The sequence below is a fragment of the Leptodactylus fuscus genome, chromosome 3 (assembly GCF_031893055.1).
Source record: "Leptodactylus fuscus isolate aLepFus1 chromosome 3, aLepFus1.hap2, whole genome shotgun sequence".
Taxonomy (NCBI): domain Eukaryota; kingdom Metazoa; phylum Chordata; class Amphibia; order Anura; family Leptodactylidae; genus Leptodactylus; species Leptodactylus fuscus.
In genome coordinates, this window is record NC_134267.1 from 17,416,821 (window position 1) to 17,437,769 (window position 20,949).

Here is a 20,949-nt window from a genome sequence, read left to right on the forward strand (position 1 = left end):
TGATGTAACACTTTTACAGCACATCAGAATCCAGATCCCGCTTCTGAAGCAGAAATGCATTTTAACAACAGGGAACGATGACATCACTTCAAACGTGGCCTCTTCTAAAGAGGAAGCATGCCTTGAAAACAACAACAACAAAAATATCCTCCTCCAGAAAATCACCAAACTTTTCCATTATTTTACTTCAGTAGTAGTAGTAGTAGGTTTTAATTGTTGTGCACCGTGCCATGAAACAACTGGTGGACCCATTCAGGACAATTTACGGATTTTAGTATATGGTATCAGGCGGAGTTGTTGGTACTATCATTGGTATATGGACTTAGCACAGGGAATCTGCAGGCTACGTCTCCAACGTGGTCTATCTTAGTCACAACTTCTAGAAAATATTCTGTAGCAAAGAGTATAGACGTAGAAATCCAAGGTCGGGGCTGGAAGAGTTCGTGCAATATGGGAACATAGATACAGGTCAGGTCAGGCAAGGCAGCGATCAGAACGCACAGTCAGAATACAGTCCGTGTCAAGTCATAAATAGCATATGATTGTTCGGATAGAACCAGAAGGGAAACTATTATACTCTGACATCATGATGCTTGGCATGCTCATGTCACTGCTGAGGCCCAATCGCAGGCCTCAGTGGTGTCCCCGGATGCAAGACATCATAGTAGAGCACTAGACACCAAGAGTGGTGTCTTGTGCTCTATTATGATGTCTTGCATCCGGGAACACACTGCGTGAAGGCCCAAAGGAGGCAACAGAAGGTGAGTACAAATGGGTTTTTCTTGTCACCTCCCCTGGGCTTCCAGGTATTGTACTCTGGGGTCTGAAGAGACCACCCCCAGGCATTTTAGTTAGTCCAAGACGAATCCCAAATTTTTCAGTTTCGGCAGGTAAAGAACACAGCAGGAGCAGTGAATGCCACAACGGTCCCGGCAGAGGTAAGGCATGGTGGTTATTAGTAGGGTTGAGCAATCGGGTTCGGAAAAGATCGGATCCCGATCGGCTACCGAGCGAATTTCACGATCGGGATCGGCTGGAAAATGATCGGAAATCGGATTTTGAAATCTCAAGATCGGCTCATCCCGAAAAGTGACTTTTCCCATAGAGAAGCATTGACTAGGGTTGAGCGATCAGGTTCGGAAAAGATCAGACCTTGATCGGCAATCGAGCAAATTTCACGATCGTGATTGGGATCGGCTGGAAAATGATCGGAAATCGTATTTTAGAATCGATCCTGAAATCTCAAGATCGGCTCAACCCTAGTTATTAGTGTTAATTATGTTTCTGTACCTCCCCTAGGCCTCCGCCCATTATATTCCGGGTCTGAAGAGACCCCGCTGTATAACAACAGCACTTTTGATTCAGACCGAACCACAAAAAAGGTGGATGACTATTTGGGAGGCATCTCTATCTGAGACATCATCAGAGTTGAGTTTCCTCCAAGTGAACATCTATGACATCACAAGTGTGTTTCTATTAGGTAATGGTGGTGACATCACAAGTACTGCTGATATCAGTCAGGTAAAGGAATTTTTCAGGATCATAATATCAGCAGTCTATCTCTAGGTCCGGTGCACCAGCAGTGAAATTATCTTCTATTACGGATGTAACGACACCGGACTTCGGGCAGGGGTTATACCTAATCTGACGGGCTGAGGTGTCTACACCCTGAACTACCTTGAATCGTAGCACCCTACACCCACTTTCCTGAAATCAGAAAATTGACTGAGCATTTGGGGGTAAAACAACTATGCACCAAAAAATGTGCCAAAAACTGACGTACTTAATGTCTGCAGCAAAAAAAGCTGATCCTCTCTTTCACATAAACAGTACAGAACACACAGTGCAGTATTTTCCGGGCAATCCTTGCATATATTTTTTTCTCTCCTCTGCAAAATTTCCAATCATTATGATTTCATATCTCTCGCCTTTGATCCTCATAAAACATCATGCAAAAAAAAAAAAAAAAATGAGAAGAGAAAAGTTTTGGTGTCTGCAAGGTAGGCAGTGCCTAAGAATGTCAGCCACGGCTTCGATAACTTCCTGCACAATCCCCAGGCAACAGCGGCAGATACCGGTCTCCTGCCAAGATATGACATCACTTCACTTAGCTCTGACCAAACATATGACCTCTCTTGATATTCTGTTCGCACAGCCAGGCACAGATGCAATCTAGACAATATATATTTCACGCCGACGTCTCAACCATTAACACGTTATTATGTAAATAGTATGGTTGCTATAAAGTTTTATGGCTTTAATTAAAATTTAAGGGGACGGGATGCTCACTGGGAAACTCGAAACTTTCACCTACATCGGGTTCAGTTTGCAAATATAGGAAACTGCAACAGACCATAAGATAATGCAGAGGATCCACCAAGCACAGGTCATCAGTATATGATCAGTGGGGGCCTAACCCTCAGCACCCCATAATAAGCAGATCAAGAGTGCAAGTGTAACAGTTACTTAAAGGGAACTTGGCATCCAACTGGGGTGATATGCTGATTCTGGTGACAGTAACCTATCTATCTGCAGGGCTGGGGTGATATGCTGGTTCTGGTGACAGTAACCTATCTATCTGCAGGGCTGGGGTGATATGCTGGTTCTGGTGACAGTAACCTATCTATCTGCAGGGCTGGGGTGATATTCTGGTTCTGATGACATAACCTATCTATCTGCAGGGCTGGGGTGATATGCTGGTTCTGGTGACAGTAACCTATCTATCTGCAGGACTGGGGTGATATGCTGGTTCTGGTGACAGTAACCTATCTATCTGCAGGACTGGGGTGATATGCTGGTTCTGGTGACAGTAACCTATCTATCTGCAGGACTGGGGTGATATGCTGGTTCTGGTGACACTAACCTATCTATCTGCAGGGCTGGGGTGATATGCTGGGTCTGGTGACAGTAACCTATCTATCTGCAGAGCTGGAGTGATATGCTGTTTCTGGTGACACTAACCTATCTATCTGCAGGACTGGGGTGATATGCTGGTTCTGGTGACAGTAACCTATCTATCTGCAGGGCTGGGGTGATATTCTGGTTCTGATGACATAACCTATCTATCTGCAGGGCTGGGGTGATATGCTGGTTCTGGTGACAGTAACCTATCTATCTGCAGGACTGGGGTGATATGCTGGTTCTGGTGACAGTAACCTATCTATCTGCAGGACTGGGGTGATATGCTGGTTCTGGTGACACTAACCTATCTATCTGCAGGGCTGGGGTGATATGCTGGTTCTGGTGACACTAACCTATCTATCTGCAGAGCTGGAGTGATATGCTGGTTCTGGTGACACTAACCTATCTATCTGCAGGACTGGGGTGATGTGCTGGTTCTGGTGACAGTAACCTATCTATCTGCAGGGCTGGGATGATATGCTGGTTCTGGTGACACTAACCTATCTATCTGCAGAGCTGGGGTGATATGCTGGTTCTGGTGACACTAACCTATCTATCTGCAGGGCTGGGGTGATATGCTGGTTCTGGTGACACTATCCTATCTATCTGCAGGGCTGGGGTGATATGCTGGTTCTGGTGACACTAACCTATCTATCTGCAGAGCTGGAGTGATATGCTGGTTCTGGTGACACTAACCTATCTATCTGCAGGACTGGGGTGATGTGCTGGTTCTGGTGACAGTAACCTATCTATCTGCAGGGCTGGGGTGATATGCTGGTTCTGGTGACACTAACCTATCTATCTGCAGAGCTGGGGTGATATGCTGGTTCTGGTGACACTAACCTATCTATCTGCAGGGCTGGGGTGATATGCTGGTTCTGGTGACACTATCCTATCTATCTGCAGGGCTGGGGTGATATGCTGGGTCTGGTGACAGTAACCTATCTATCTGCAGGGCTGGGGTGATATGCTGGTTCTGGTGACAGTAACCTATCTATCTGCAGGACTGGGGTGATATGCTGGTTCTGGTGACAGTAACCTATCTATCTGCAGGGCTGGGGTGATATGCTGGGTCTGGTGACAGTAACCTATCTATCTGCAGGGCTGGGGTGATATGCTGGGGTCTGGTGACACACTACCTTTAGGTAAAGCTACACTCTTGCACATACTGCACCAAAAATGTATATGATATAAGTAATTTTTGCAATGGCAAAAAAAAGGGTCTAACCTGCACCACATTTACCAAATTGCCTGTTCCTGTTTCCAGAGTTTGCCCCATTCCACCCAGTATATACAGTGCTATGAAAAAGTTTGGGCACCCCTATTAATCTTAATCATTTTTAGTTCTAAATATTTTGGTGTTTGCAACAGCCATTTCAGTTTGATATATCTAATAACTGATGGACACAGTAATATTTCAGGATTGGAATGAGGTTTATTGTACTAACAGAAAATGCGCAATATGCATTTGACCGGTGCAAAAATATGGGCACCTCAACAGAAAAGTGACATTAATATTTAGTACATCCTCCTTTTGCAAAGATAACAGCCTCTAGTCGCTTCCTGTAGCTTTTAATCAGTTCCTCGATCCTGGATGAAGGTATTTTGGACAAACAATTCAAGTTCAGTTAAGTTTGATGGTCGCCGATCATGGACAGCCCGCTCTCAAATGATCTGAAAACAAAGATTGTTCAACATAGTTATTCAGGGGAAGGATACAAAACGTTGTCTCAGAGATTTAACCTGTCAGTTTCCACTGTGAGGAACATAGTAAGGAAATGGAAGACCACAGGGACAGTTCTTGTTAAGCCCAGAAGTGGCAGGCCAAGAAAAATATCAGAAAGGCAGAGAAGAAGAATGGTGAGAAGAGTCAAGGACAATCCACAGACCACCTCCAAAGAGCTGCAGCATCATCTTGCTGCAGATGGTGTCACTGTGCATCGGTCAACTATACAGCGCACTTTGCACAAGGAGAAGCTGTATGGGAGAGTGATGAGAAAGAAGCCGTTTCTGCACGTACGCCACAAATGGTGTTGCCTGAGGTATGAAAAAGCACATTTGGACAAGGCAGCTTCATTTTGGAAACAAAGATTGAGTTGTTTGGTTATAAAAAAAGGCGTTATGCATGGCGTCCAAAAAGAAACAGCATTCCAAGAAAAACACATGCTACCCACTGTAAAATTTGGTGGAGGTTCCATCATGCTTTGGGGCTGTGTGGCCAATGCCGGCATCGGGAATCTTGTTAAAGTTGAGAGTCGCATGGATTCCACTCAGTATCAGCAGATTCTTGAGAATAATGTTCAAGAATCAGTGACGAAGTTGAAGTTACGCCGGGGATGGATATTTCAGCAAGACAATGATCCAAAACACCGCTCCAAATCCTCAGGCATTCATGCAGAGGAACAATTACAATGTTCTGGAATGGCCATCCCAGTCCCCAGAGCTGAATATCATTGAACATCTGTGGGATGATTTGAAGCGGGCTGTCCATGCTCGGTGACCATCTAACTTAACTGAACTTGAATTGTTTGTCCAAAATACCTTCATCCAGGATCCAGGAACTGATTAAAAGCTACAGGAAGCGACTAGAGGCTGTTATCTTTGCAAAAGGAGGATCTACTAAATATTAATGTCACTTTTCTGTTGAGGTGCCCATACTTTTGCACCGGTCAAATTTTGGTTTAATGCATATTGCACATTTTCTGTTGGTATAATAAACCTCATTTCAATCCTGAAATATTACTGTGTCCATCAGTTATTAGATATATCAAACTGAAATGGCTGTTATAAACACCAAAATATTTAGAACTAAAAATGATTAAGATTAATAGGGGTGCCCAAACTTTTTCATAGGACTGTAGATATGATTTCCATTACTGAGTATATAGGCTCCACAGACATATAGCGGTAGTGAATAAAAATTGCATAAAGTGCAAATGAAAAGGAAATTAAACCTGAGATACGGAGTAAATGGATGAAAATGAAGCGTTAATTGTGCGGACCATGACAACCGTTTTCCTCCATCCGTAGCTTTAAACCATGAAATGTGAAGCGTGCAAAATAGGCATTCTCTACACTCAACGCGGCGACATAAACATCGGTCACTCCAAAGGATAGAAAAAATAAATAAATAAACATAAAATAAAAAATAATATAATATATTAAAAAAAATCATCAAATTCATACAAAAAATGGTAAAAATATACAGCGAAGGAAGAGATGACTGTTATCTGCGTATCTCGGCATCGGCATTCATGATCTGTTTACTTCCTAAAATAAAACACCCATCAAGACGAGTCAAGGTGCTCTTGATAGCCATGGGACACCGACAGACTAATACCAACTGCCAGCAGAAGAGCGGTCAGGTCCTGTCCTTGTAACTTCTCTGCAAATCACTCTAGCAATGTCTGCCATCTCTAGGCCTACAACAGCAAGGACTGGGATGATGGAGGAATAGAGGAAAATTTTCGGACCGGGTGATTATCACATAGACACAGTCAATTATAATATATGTAAATGAGATAAAAGGCAGTGGAGGCGTCCTCAGAAATCTATAAATCATCTACATACGTCATGTCGTGTTTATTCATCTCTTAGTATATCTATAGAAGGGTCGGAGTTCTGTTTCCTGATATATAGAAGTAGAGTCAAAAGGAGTCGGCACTGGCGTGATCACCACGATGAAAATATAGGTCATGGTGAATGAACTGTCCCTTGCTCATGACGAATGTATTCATCATGTGTGCAGGAAGGGTTAATAGAAGTGTGTCACCAGACTGCAGCATATCAACCCAGCCCCACAGATAGATAGGTTACTGTCATAAGTACCAGCATATCACCCCAGCCCTGCAGATAGATAGGTTACTGTCACCAGACCCAGCATATCACCCCAGCCCTGCAGATAGATAGGTTACTGTCACCAGAACCAGCATATCACCCCAGCCCTGCAGATAGATAGGTTAGTGTCACCAGAACCAGCATATCACCCCAGCCCTGCAGATAGATAGGTTACTGTCACCAGAACCAGCATATCACCCCAGCCCTTCAGATAGATAGGTTACTGTCACCAGAACCAGCATATCACCCCAGCCCTGCAGATAGATAGGTTACTGTCACCAGAACCAGCATATCACCCCAGCCCTTCAGATAGATAGGTTACTGTCACCAGACCCAGCATATCACCCCAGCCCTGCAGATAGATAGGTTACTGTCACCAGACCCAGCATATCACCCCAGCCCTTCAGATAGATAGGTTACTGTCACCAGACCCAGCATATCACCCCAGCCCTGCAGATAGATAGGTTAGTGTCACCAGAGCCAGAATATCACCCCAGCCCTGCAGATGGGTTAGGGTCACCTGACTCAAATGGTGTGAAATAGTGTCTTTGTTACGGAGTTGTCACTAGTTTATTTTTCAATATGCAATTAAGCAGTAAGTGGTAACTCAAGGGTTAATTTACATACAAAAAAAATAAACTGACAATATTTAGGCAAGAGAGACAGCGATTCACAAGGTGAAGATATTGTGTGATTTGGGTGACCTTAACCTATCTATCTGCAGGGCTGGAGGGATATATTGGGGTCTAATGATATTAACCTATCTATCTGCAGGGCTGGGGTGATATGCTGGGTCTGGTGACAGTAACCTAACTATCTGCAGGACTGGGGTGATATGCTGGTTCTGGTGACACTAACCTATCTATCTGCAGGGCTGGGGTGATATGCTGGTTCTGGTAATACTAACCTATCTATCTGCAGGGCTGGGGTGATATGCTGGTTCTGGTAATACTAACCTATCTATCTGCAGGGCTGGGGTGATATGCTGGTTCTGGTAATACTAACCTATCTATCTGCAGGGCTGGGGTGATATGCTGGTTCTGGTAATACTAACCTATCTATCTGCAGGGCTGGGATGATATGCTGGTTCTGGTAATACTAACCTATCTATCTGCAGGGCTGGGGTGATATGCTGGGTCTGGTGACAGTAACCTATCTATCTGCAGGGCTGGGGTGATATGCTGGTTCTGGTAATACTAACCTATCTATCTGCAGGACTGGAGTGATATGCTGGGGTCTGGTGACACTAACCTATCTATCTGCAGGGCTGGGGTGATATACTGGTTCTGGTGACAGTAACCTATCTATCTGCAGGACTGGGGTGATATGCTGGTTCTGGTGACAGTAACCTATCTATCTGCAGGGCTGGGGTGATATGCTGGGGTCTGGTGACACTAACCTATCTATCTGCAGGGCTGGGGTGATATGCTGGGTCTGGTGACAGTAACCTATCTATCTGCAGGGCTGGGGTGATATGCTGGGGTCTGGTGACACTAACCTATCTATCTGCAGGGCTGGGGTGATATGCTGGGTCTGGTGACAGTAACCTAACTATCTGCAGGGCTGGGGTGATATGCTGGTTCTGGTAATACTAACCTATCTATCTGCAGGGCTGGGGTGATATGCTGGTTCTGGTGACACTAACCTATCTATCTGCAGGGCTGGGGGGAATATGCTGGTTCTGGTGACAGTAACCTAACTATCTGCAGGACTGGGGTGATATGCTGGGGTCTGGTGACACTAACCTATCTATCTGCAGGGCTGGGGTGATATGCTGGGTCTGGTGACACTAACCTATCTATCTGCAGGGCTGGGGTGATATGCTGGGTCTGGTGACAGTAACCTATCTATCTGCAGGGCTGGGGTGATATGCTGGGTCTGGTGACACTAACCTATCTATCTGCAGGGCTGGGGTGATATGCTGGTCCTGGTGACAGTAACCTATCTATCTGCAGGGCTGAAATGTCTGTATCTATTGAGGTTCTTCATACTGTCATGTCCATCAAACAGTTAAAGCCTGCCCACCAGCTTGCTGAAGAAGGATGTTAGAACAAGACACAGAGGGTGAAGCTGCTGAGAGAGGGAGATGGGAAACCCCTTTAATAGCTACCTATAGGTGGCAGTAGAGAGACAGTTTCCTTCCTTCTGTAGGAGAGCTCATTTACATACATCTTTTATAGCATTAGTATCCTGCCATGGGACCTTATTGTGCTCTTCAGGATCCAATGCACCTTGTCTAGCTATGATTGCACCCCCTCTAGTTACTATTGCGCCCCCTCTAGTTGCACTACTGGCTGAGACTTGCAGGAAAATATTACCAGCTACATAAACCGTGATCACTATAATGAGCGTCCAGCAGATTATAGATGGAGCTGGCCAGGCCGAGAATATTCTGTGAGATATCAGAGGCTGGAATCATCCATGTATACAGTGACAGAAGCCAATGTGTCAGTGCTCATTTGTGGCTGATTATTGCTGTGCTCGGAGGATCACTGGGGAGCGGCTCGGCTTCCTGTCCGCGAGGGCCTGTTAATCATTGTTAGGAGGTAAAATCATCTGTAACGACTAATCCAAAAAGAAGATTATATTTATTTTGGCTACAGTCGCTCGCAATTCGTTAAAATCAACAAAGCCTTTTCATTAGCCCCCTGCTGATGTCCTTATAACAGCCACTTCTGGGGTCTCAAAGCGCAGAGCAACACATATGTACAGTATGATTGCTGGGGCGGAGGGAACAAAACACAACGCGCTACATATATATCTATACTACTCACTATATACCCCGATTATCCAGCAGAACCCTTGTATCTATCAATATGAAGGCGTAAAATCAATATACACATACACAAGACACCATAAGAAGATGGAAACTGTGCGCTAAAGTCATGAGGACTGAGGTCAAGGTAGATGAGAGAGAGAGAGAGAGGAGAGAGAGAGAGAGAGAGAGAGAGAGAGAGAGAGAAGAAGAAGAAGAAGAAGAAGATAGATATGAGATAGATAGATAGATGGATATGAGAAGATGGATAGATAGATAGATAGATAGATAGATAGATAGATAGAGCGATAGATAGATAGATAGATAGATAGATAGATAGATAGATAGATAGATAGATAGATAGATAGATATGAGATAGATAGATAGATAGATAGATAGATAGATATGAGATAGATAGATATGAGAAGATGGATAGATAGATAGATAGATAGATAGATAAATAGATAGACGATAGATAGATAGATATGAGATAGATAGATAGATAGATAGATAGATATGAGAAGATGGATAGATAGATAGATAGATAGATAGATAGGAAATAGATAGGTGGTGTCTTTAAATAGGACCCTATATACTGTATTAACTCATCTCTTTGGACATAGGCTTCCAAGTGAATTTAGAAGATGTGTAAGTCCACCATAATTTACTCTGATTAAAAACAGTCTATCTATCTATCTATCTATCTATCTATCTATCTATCTATCTCCTATCTATCTATCTATCTATCTATCTATCTATCTCCTATCTATCTATCTATCTATCTATCTATCTATCATATATTTTCTGTCAATTTTGTACTGTATAAAGTATATTCCTGTGTAATCATGAACACAGAAGCAATGAAATCTATATAGATACACAAGACTCCATTAGACACTATACACAGAGATGGATGATAGATAGATAGATAGATAGATAGATAGATAGATAGATAGATAGATAGATAGGAGATAGATAGATACTACACGGTACATGAATACCCAGATAAGATATATGATTCCAGTACATACATTGACCATTATAATATTATTACATACAATGTCAGATGGAATATTCTTTATAGTTGCATGCAGATAATTCCCATGTTACATTGTTACACGTGATGTATATTCTTCTATTATAGTGTTTCTTATACCTGAGTCATATGCTGTATCCTGCCCGTCCTCACTGTGTAGAGATTTCTATGGGGTCTTTCTATAGAAGGTGTTGTCATATACTTCCTACAGTCATTAATCACAGCTTGCCATATTAAACAAGTGCCATTAACACCAGACCACAGATTTTCCCTCCTTGCCCGCAAGTTATTGCCTGTTGGGTATTATATTAATTGCTAAATAATTAGAAAAAGTATGTTTGCCCTTATTACGGAGAACTCATTTAATTTTGTTCTTCCACCTGGGAGGAACAATTTCAGTTTTAATGATTCACAGATAAGGATTTAAGAAAAAAACAGATGGGGGTATCCACACAGATCAAGCTGATATGTCTAATAGATTTCCATATCACGCTCACACTGCCTCATAATGACAGGCGAAAAGAAATGCTATCTACCACAAGCAAGGACAATAATGGAGATCTGACACGTCTGCCCCACATACCATAGCGTGGAGTACAGAGATACAATTAGCTTCTAGTAAATTCTAAGAACTTGCCTAACCCACAGTTACACCCTGATGTCACAGACAAAAATAAGTGAAATTCTGAATTATTTTAATTTGCTAGTATCTATCTATCTATCTATCTATCTATCTATCTATCTATCTCGTATCTATCTATCTATCTATCTATCTATCTATCTATCTCATATCTATCTATCTATCTATCTATCTATCTATCTCCTATCTATCTATCTATCTATCTATCTACCTATCTATCTATCCATCTATCCAATATCTATCTATCTATCTATCTATCTATCTATCTCATATCTATCTATCTATCTATATCTACCTATCTCATCTATCTATCTATCTATCTATCTATCTATCTATCTATCTATCTATATCTACCTATCTCATATATCTATCTATCTATCTATCTATCTATCTATCTCCTATCTTTCTATCTATTTATCTATCTCATATCTATCATCTATCTATCTATCTATCTATCTATCTATCATCTATCTATCTATTTATCTATCTATCTATCTATCTATCTATCTATCTATCTCCTATCTATCTATCTATCTATCTATCTATCTCATATCTATCTATCTATCTATCTATCTATCTATCTATATCTACCTATCTCATATCTCTATCTATCTATCTATCTATCTATCTATCTATCTATCTATCTATCTCCTATCTTTCTATCTATTTATCTATCTCATATCTATCATCTATCTATCAATCTATCTATCTATCTCCTATCTATCTATCTATCTATCTATCTATCTATCTATCTATCTATCTATCTCCTATCTATCTATCTATCTATCTATCTATCTCCTATCTATCTATCTATCTATCTATCTATCTATCTATCTCATATCTATCTATCTATCTATCTATCTATATCTACCTATCTCATATCTCTATCTATCTATCTATCTATCTATCTATCCATCATCTATCTATCTATCTATCTATCTATCTATCTATCTCCTATCTATCTATCTATCTATCTATCTATCTATCTATCTATCTATCTCATATCTATCTATCTATCTATTTATCTATCTCATATCTATCTATCTATCTCCTATCTATCTATCTATCTATCTATCTATCTATCTATCTATCTCATATCTATCTATCTATCTATCTATCTATCTATCTATATCTACCTATCTCATATCTCTATCTATCTATCTATCTATCTATCTATCTCCTATCTATCTATCTATCTATCTATCTATCTATCTATCTATCTATCTATCTCCTATCTATCTATCTATCTATCTATCTATCTCCTATCTATCTATCTCCTATCTATCTATCTATCTATCTATCTATCTATCCATCATCTATCTATCTATCTATCTATCTCCTATCTATCTATCTATCTATCTATCTCCTATCTATCTATCTATCTATCTATCTATCTCCTATCTATCTATCTATCTATCTATCTATCTATCTATCTATCTATCTCCTATCTATCTATCTCCTATCTATCTATCTATCTATCTATCTATCTATCTATCCATCATCTATCTATCTATCTATCTATCTATCTATCTATCTATCTATCTCCTATCTATCTATCTATCTATCTATTTATCAATCTTTATACAGATATAATATAGATAGATAGATAGATAGATAGATAGATAGACTATATGTAAATAATACAGCTAAACTGTACACTGTAATTTTGTAACAGTAGCACACATTTAAATAATACTGCTATACTATAAACTATAAATGTACTGCTTCTATTACATATAATCTGACATATAATCTAAATTAATAAAACAGCCAAACAGTACACATAAAATGTTCTGCTACACTGGGCATTATAATTGTACCGCTTTGTCAACCACATGAATATTATAACTATACAGTACACATAAATAGCACAGCCATAAAGTACACTATAATAATACCACTGCATTACCTACATGCATATTACTCCTATACGGTACACATAAAGATTACTGTTATACTTTATACTATAATTGAAACATTAAACCATTTACAATTATATCAGCGCTGTATAGTACATATAAATAGTGCAGCTATACTATACGGTATAATGGTACTGCCATATCATCCACATAAATAATACAGCAGTACGGTAGATATAAATAGCAAAGGCAGAGTGCACACTATAACTGTATAATATATGTTACTGCTATACAGTACATATAAATAGTACAGTTATACTCTTCACTGTAGGTGGACTGATATACTGCACAGGGGTCATGTGCACAAGTCCTAGAGTCTTCTACTGTAACAATGTGCATGGTTGTCCCGCCACATAGAGCGGCCTATAAGCCAATTCCATTCAATGTATTAGTGTAGGTTCATGGCACCAGCAAAACAGCTGTCTGCTAAAGCAGATAATAAAATCTCGCCTGCGAGGGAAATCCACATACAAAGCTTCCCTCAAATGTCTAATCAGAGCGCGGTCTACGGGGAAAATTCAGCCACATCTGATATACATGTTATCATCTCTGCTCTCCATAATTAAAAATATCGTTGCCATGGCAATTGCTGGGGTTTCAAACACCCGCAAATAAATTACACTCGGTGTATTGGTAATATCAATCTCTCCATCAAATGAGCAAGTTAAATAGTAATACAGGAGGAACGGGGGCAAAGAACACTGAACGAGGAACCAAAGATTTACATTACATTACTTATCCTGTACTGATCCTGAGTTACATCCTGTATTATACTCCAGAGCTGCACTCACTATTCTGCTGGTACAGTCACTGTGTACATACATTACATTACTTATCCTGTATTATACTCCAGAGCTGCGCTCACTATTCTGCTGGTACAGTCACTGTGTACATACATTACATTACTTATCCTGTACTGATCCTGAGTTACATCCTGTATTATACTCCAGAGCTGCACTCACTATTCTGCTGGTGCAGTCACTGTGTACATACATTACATTACTTATCCTGTATTATACTCCAGAGCTGCGCTCACTATTCTGCTGGTACAGTCACTGTGTACATACATTACATTACTTATCCTGTATTATACTCCAGAGCTGCGCTCACTATTCAGCTGGTACAGTCACTGTGTACATACATTACATTACTTATCCTGTACTGATCCTGAGTTACATCCTGTATTATACTCCAGAGCTGCGCTCACTATTCAGCTGGTACAGTCACTGTGTACATACATTACATTACTTATCCTGTACTGATCCTGAGTTACATCCTGTATTATACTCCAGAGCTGCGCTCACTATTCTGCTGGTGCAGTCACTGTGTACATACATTACATTACTTATCCTGTATTATACTCCAGAGCTGCACTCACTATTCTGCTGGTGCAGTCACTGTGTACATACATTACATTACTTATCCAGTATTATACTCCAGAGCTGCGCTCACTATTCTGCTGGTACAGTCACTGTGTACATACATTACATTATTTATCCTGTACTGATCCTGAGTTACATCCTGTATTATACTCCAGAGCTGCACTCACTATTCTGCTGGTGCAGTCACTGTGTACATACATTACATTACTTATCCTGTATTATACTCCAGAGCTGCGCTCACTATTCTGCTGGTACAGTCACTGTGTACATACATTACATTACTTATCCTGTATTATACTCCAGAGCTGCGCTCACTATTCAGCTGGTACAGTCACTGTGTACATACATTACATTACTTATCCTGTACTGATCCTGAGTTACATCCTGTATTATACTCCAGAGCTGCGCTCACTATTCAGCTGGTACAGTCACTGTGTACATACATTACATTACTTATCCTGTACTGATCCTGAGTTACATCCTGTATTATACTCCAGAGCTGCGCTCACTATTCTGCTGGTGCAGTCACTGTGTACATACATTACATTACTTATCCTGTATTATACTCCAGAGCTGCACTCACTATTCTGCTGGTGCAGTCACTGTGTACATACATTACATTACTTATCCTGTATTATACTCCAGAGCTGCACTCACTATTCTGCTGGTGCAGTCACTGTGTACATACATTACATTACTTATCCTGTATTATACTCCAGAGCTGCGCTCACTATTCAGCTGGTACAGTCACTGTGTACATACATTACATTACTTATCCTGTACTGATCCTGAGTTACATCCTGTATTATACTCCAGAGCTGCGCTCACTATTCTGCTGTTGCAGTCACTGTGTACATACATTACATTACTTATCCTGTATTATACTCCAGAGCTGCGCTCACTATTCTGCTGGTACAGTCACTGTGTACATACATTACATTACTTATCCTGTACTGATCCTGAGTTACATCCTGTATTATACTCCAGAGCTGCGCTCACTATTCTGCTGGTACAGTCACTGTGTACATACATTACATTACTTATCCTGTACTGATCCTGAGTTACATCCTGTATTATACTCCAGAGTTGCGCTCACTATTCTGCTGGTGCAGTCACTGTGTACATACATTACATTACTTATCCTGTATTATACTCCAGAGCTGCGCTCACTATTCTGCTGGTACAGTCACTGTGTACATACATTACATTACTTATCCTGTATTATACTCCAGAGCTGCGCTCACTATTCAGCTGGTACAGTCACTGTGTACATACATTACATTACTTATCCTGTACTGATCCTGAGTTACATCCTGTATTATACTCCAGAGCTGCGCTCACTATTCAGCTGGTACAGTCACTGTGTACATACATTACATTACTTATCCTGTACTGATCCTGAGTTACATCCTGTATTATACTCCAGAGCTGCGCTCACTATTCTGCTGGTGCAGTCACTGTGTACATACATTACATTACTTATCCTGTATTATACTCCAGAGCTGCACTCACTATTCTGCTGGTACAGTCACTGTGTACATACATTACATTACTTATCCTGTACTGATCCTGAGTTACATCCTGTATTATACTCCAGAGCTGCGCTCACTATTCTGCTGGTGCAGTCACTGTGTACATACATTACATTACTTATCCTGTATTATACTCCAGAGCTGCACTCACTATTCTGCTGGTGCAGTCACTGTGTACATACATTACATTACTTATCCTGTATTATACTCCAGAGCTGCGCTCACTATTCTGCTGGTACAGTCACTGTGTACATACATTACATTACTTATCCTGTACTGATCCTGAGTTACATCCTGTATTATACTCCAGAGCTGCGCTCACTATTCTGCTGTTGCAGTCACTGTGTACATACATTACATTACTTATCCTGTACTGATCCTGAGTTACATCCTGTATTATACTCCAGAGCTGCGCTCACTATTCTGCTGGTGCAGTCACTGTGTACATACATTACATTACTTATCCTGTATTATACTCCAGAGCTGCGCTCACTATTCTGCTGGTACAGTCACTGTGTACATACATTACATTACTTATCCTGTATTATACTCCAGAGCTGCGCTCACTATTCAGCTGGTACAGTCACTGTGTACATACATTACATTACTTATCCTGTACTGATCCTGAGTTACATCCTGTATTATACTCCAGAGCTGCGCTCACTATTCTGCTGGTGCAGTCACTGTGTACATACATTACATTACTTATCCTGTATTATACTCCAGAGCTGCACTCACTATTCTGCTGGTGCAGTCACTGTGTACATACATTACATTACTTATCCTGTATTATACTCCAGAGCTGCACTCACTATTCTGCTGGTGCAGTCACTGTGTACATACATTACATTACTTATCCTGTATTATACTCCAGAGCTGCGCTCACTATTCTGCTGGTACAGTCACTGTGTACATACATTACATTACTTATCCTGTACTGATCCTGAGTTACATCCTGTATTATACTCCAGAGCTGCGCTCACTATTCTGCTGTTGCAGTCACTGTGTACATACATTACATTACTTATCCTGTACTGATCCTGAGTTACATCCTGTATTATACTCCAGAGCTGCGCTCACTATTCTGCTGGTGCAGTCACTGTGTACATACATTACATTACTTATCCTGTATTATACTCCAGAGCTGCACTCACTATTCTGCTGGTACAGTCACTGTGTACATACATTACATTACTTATCCTGTATTATACTCCAGAGCTGCACTCACTATTCTGCTGGTGCAGTCACTGTGTACATACATTACATTACTTATCCTGTATTATACTCCAGAGCTGCACTCACTATTCTGCTGGTGCAGTCACTGTGTACATACATTACATTACTTATCCTGTATTATACTCCAGAGCTGCGCTCACTATTCTGCTGGTACAGTCACTGTGTACATACATTACATTACTTATCCTGTATTATACTCCAGAGCTGCGCTCACTATTCTGCTGGTACAGTCACTGTGTACATACATTACATTACTTATCCTGTACTGATCCTGAGTTACATCCTGTATTATACTCCAGAGCTGCGCTCGCTATTCTGCTGGTGCAGTCACTGTGTACATACATTACATTTAGAGATGAGCGAACAGTGTTCTATCGAACTCATGTTCGATCGGATATTAGGCTGTTCGGCATGTTCGAATCGAATCGAACACCGCGTGGTAAAGTGCGCCATTACTCGATTCCCCTCCCACCTTCCCTGGCGCCTTTTTTGCTCCAATAACAGCGCAGGGTAGGTGGGACAGGAACTACGACACCGGTGACGTTGAAAAAAGTAGGCAAAACCCATTGGCTGCCGAAAACATGTGACCTCTAATTTAAAAGAACAGCGCCGCCCAGCTTCGCGTCATTCTGAGCTTGCAATTCACCGAGGACGGAGGTTTCCGTCCAGCTAGCTAGGGCTTAGATTCTGGGTAGGCAGGGACAGGCTAGGATAGGAAGGAGAAGACAACCAACAGCTCTTATAAGAGCTAAATTCCAGGGAGAAGCTTGTCAGTGTAACGTGGCACTGACGGGCTCAATCGCCGCAACCCAGCTTTCCCAGGATCCTGAATGGAATACACTGTCAGTGTATTCCCGTATACCCGATATATACCCCCGATACCCGTTCCAACGGTGTGCCCCCCCACCTTCACCCCAGAAATACCCTGCAAGTCCCCTAGCAATAGAATTGGGGCTATATACACCCACTATTTTTGCTACTGGTATACAGTGCCATTGTCTCACTGGGAATTCAAAGAATATATGGGGGTTACGTGCACCCACAATTTTTAATACTGCTATACAGTTCCTTTGTCTCACTGGGAATTCAAAGAATATATGGGGGTTATGTGCACCCACAATTTTTAATACTGGTATACAGTGCCATTGTCTGACTGGGAATTCAAAGAATATATGGGGGTTACGTGCACCCACAATTTTTAATACTGCTATACAGTTCCTTTGTCTCACTGGGAATTCAAAGAATATATGGGGGTTATGTGCACCCACAATTTTTAATACTGGTATACAGTGCCATTGTCTGACTGGGAATTCAAAGAATATATGGGGGTTATGTGCACCCACAATTTTTACTACTGGTATACAGTGCCATTGTCTGACTGGGAATTCAAAGAATATATGGGGGTTACGTGCACCCACAATTTTTAATACTGGTATACAGTGCCATTGTCTGACTGGGAATTCAAAGAATATATGGGGGTTATGTGCACCCACAATTTTTAATACTGGTATATAGTGCCATTGTCTGACTGGGAATTCAAAGAATATATGGGGGTTACGTGCACCCACAATTTTTAATACTGCTATACAGTGCCATTGTCTGACTGGGAATTCAAAGAATATATGGGGGTTATGTGCACCCATAATTTTTAATACTGGTATACAGTGCCATTGTCTGACTGGGAATTCAAAGAATATATGGGGGTTACGTGCACCCACAATTTTTAATACTGGTATACAGTGCCATTGTCTGACTGGGAATTCAAAGAATATATGGGGGTTATGTGCACCCACAATTTTTAATACTGGTATATAGTGCCATTGTCTGACTGGGAATTCAAAGAATATATGGGGGTTACGTGCACCCACAATTTTTAATACTGCTATACAGTGCCATTGTCTGACTGGGAATTCAAAGAATATATGGGGGTTATGTGCACCCACAATTTTTAATACTGGTATACAGTGCCATTGTCTGACTGGGAATTCAAAGAATATATGGGGGTTATGTGCACCCACAATTTTTAATACTGATATACAGTGCCATTGTCTGACTGGGAATTCAAAGAATATATGGGGGTTATGTGCACCCACAATTTTTAATACTGGTATATAGTGCCATTGTCTGACTGGGAATTCAAAGAATATATGGGGGTTACGTGCACCCACAATTTTTAATACTGGTATACAGTGCCATTGTCTGACTGGGAATTCAAAGAATATATGGGGGTTATGTGCACCCACAATTTTTACTACTGGTATACAGTGCCATTGTCTGACTGGGAATTCAAAGAATATATGGGGGTTACGTGCACCCACAATTTTTAATACTGGTATACAGTGCCATTGTCTGACTGGGAATTCAAAGAATATATGGGGGTTATGTGCACCCACAATTTTTAATACTGGTATATAGTGCCATTGTCTGACTGGGAATTCAAAGAATATATGGGGGTTACGTGCACCCACAATTTTTAATACTGCTATACAGTGCCATTGTCTGACTGGGAATTCAAAGAATATATGGGGGTTATGTGCACCCATAATTTTTAATACTGGTATACAGTGCCATTGTCTGACTGGGAATTCAAAGAATATATGGGGGTTACGTGCACCCACAATTTTTAATACTGGTATACAGTGCCATTGTCTGACTGGGAATTCAAAGAATATATGGGGGTTATGTGCACCCACAATTTTTAATACTGGTATATAGTGCCATTGTCTGACTGGGAATTCAAAGAATATATGGGGGTTACGTGCACCCACAATTTTTAATACTGCTATACAGTGCCATTGTCTGACTGGGAATTCAAAGAATATATGGGGGTTATGTGCACCCACAATTTTTAATACTGGTATACAGTGCCATTGTCTGACTGGGAATTCAAAGAATATATGGGGGTTATGTGCACCCACAATTTTTAATACTGATATACAGTGCCATTGTCTGACTGGGAATTCAAAGAATATATGGGGGTTATGTGCACCCACAATTTTTACTACTGGTATACAGTGCCATTGTCTGACTGGGAATTCAAAGAATATATGGGGGTTACGTGCACCCACAATTTTTAATACTGGTATACAGTGCCATTGTCTGACTGGGAATTCAAAGAATATATGGGGGTTATGTGCACCCACAATTTTTAATACTGGTATATAGTGCCATTGTCTGACTGGGAATTCAAAGAATATATGGGGGTTACGTGCACCCACAATTTTTAATACTGCTATACAGTGCCATTGTCTGACTGGGAATTCAAAGAATATATGGGGGTTATGTGCACCCACAATTTTTACTACTGGTATACAGTGCCATTGTCTGACTGGGAATTCAAAGAATATATGGGGGTTACGTGCACCCACAATTTTTAATACTGGTATACAGTGCCATTGTCTGACTGGGAATTCAAAGAATATATGGGGGTTATGTGCACCCACAATTTTTAATACTGGTATACAGTGCCATTGTCTGACTGGGAATTCAAAGAATATATGGGGGTTATGTGCACCCACAATTTTTACTACTGGTATACAGTGCCATTGTCTGACTGGGAATTCAAAGAATATATGGGGGTTACGTGCACCCACAATTTTTAATACTGGTATACAGTGCCATTGTCTGACTGGGAATTCAAAGAATATATGGGGGTTATGTGCACCCACAATTTTTAATACTGGTATATAGTGCCATTGTCTGACTGGGAAT